This window comes from Bidens hawaiensis, unplaced genomic scaffold (genome assembly GCF_021521415.1).
Source record: "Bidens hawaiensis isolate Kalapana, Puna unplaced genomic scaffold, B.hawaiensis_p1.1 tig00060942_1, whole genome shotgun sequence".
Classification (NCBI taxonomy): Eukaryota; Viridiplantae; Streptophyta; class Magnoliopsida; order Asterales; family Asteraceae; genus Bidens; species Bidens hawaiensis.
In genome coordinates this window covers 567-1589 of record NW_027500967.1, presented here as the reverse complement: position 1 = coordinate 1589, position 1023 = coordinate 567, and the positions used below count along the sequence as shown (strand labels likewise).

Here is a 1023-nt window from a genome sequence, read left to right as displayed (position 1 = left end):
TTGCCAAAACCGTGTAACCATCTAGTTGAAACTTGAAAGTATAATATCTCGTCTTATAATTAATTAAATTTGATTGGTTACTAATTAAATGTTTAGAACAAACTCCAAATAATTAACATAAAACTTACTTGCAATAAACTTTAAATAGAAATCATATACGTATGTAATGTAATAATCATGTCTTGATTTAATTACTATTATGAATACGAACGCGTATACATATGTTATCAAGTTTAGGCCTTGAAGATACCGGGCCCCATGAAACTAAGTTTCCTGAGAGTTTGTTGCGAATAAGAGAAAAGGAAACGAGCCCCAAGAGTATTTCGTGGTTAAACTCTGCAACCCCAAAACTTTTGAAATTGGCTTATTTGAAAAAAGGGAATCTTGAAAGGAATTGGTCAGTAAGTCCAGATTCTGATGTGGTTTCAAAACCTGTTGAGGAAATTAAACGGCTGGATGAACAAAATGTATTCGGATCAGATTCAGAAGTTGGATAAGATAGTTGAAGAGATGGCAAGAGAATCAAATAAATGTCAAAGCCAACAAAAGTAAACGGAAGAGATGGTTTCAAGAGAACCAGATAAATGTCAAAGTCAACAAAAGTCAACGAAGAGATGGTTTCAAGAGAATCAGATAAATGTCTCAGTCAATAAAAGTCAACGGAAGAGATAGGTTTCAGATACTTGTAATTTGAGTGTGGTTGATGTGTTTGAGTCCCTGAAACCAATAAAATCATTGTTTTTGAATCACAAAAACAATAATACTGTTGTTGATTTGTCGCATGTCGATTAATGTTGTGGAAGGTGAAGGGTCATCTCAACAAGTGAGATAACTGAGGGTGATATTCTTGTTAGTTCTCAAGAACCAGTTACAGTAACAGCAAGGGAAGATGAGATGCTTAAATTGTTGTATGAGATAAAACAAAAAGTTAGATTGTATACAAACTGTCTTCAACTATGACTACTTACCCATGCTTTCAACTTCAAGAGGTATATATTATTATCACATTTTCTTTAATCTTAA

General features: G+C 33.0%; 1 long non-coding RNA gene across 1 annotated transcript; it reads left to right on the top strand.

Moving 5' to 3' along the window:
* The first annotated feature begins 463 nt into the window (after positions 1 to 463).
* On the top strand, positions 464 to 713 carry LOC143603169 (uncharacterized). The gene is made up of 2 exons (XR_013147998.1): positions 464 to 564; positions 673 to 713. It is a non-coding gene; the product is annotated as an uncharacterized LOC143603169 (long non-coding RNA).
* The last annotated feature ends 310 nt before the right edge of the window (positions 714 to 1023 follow it).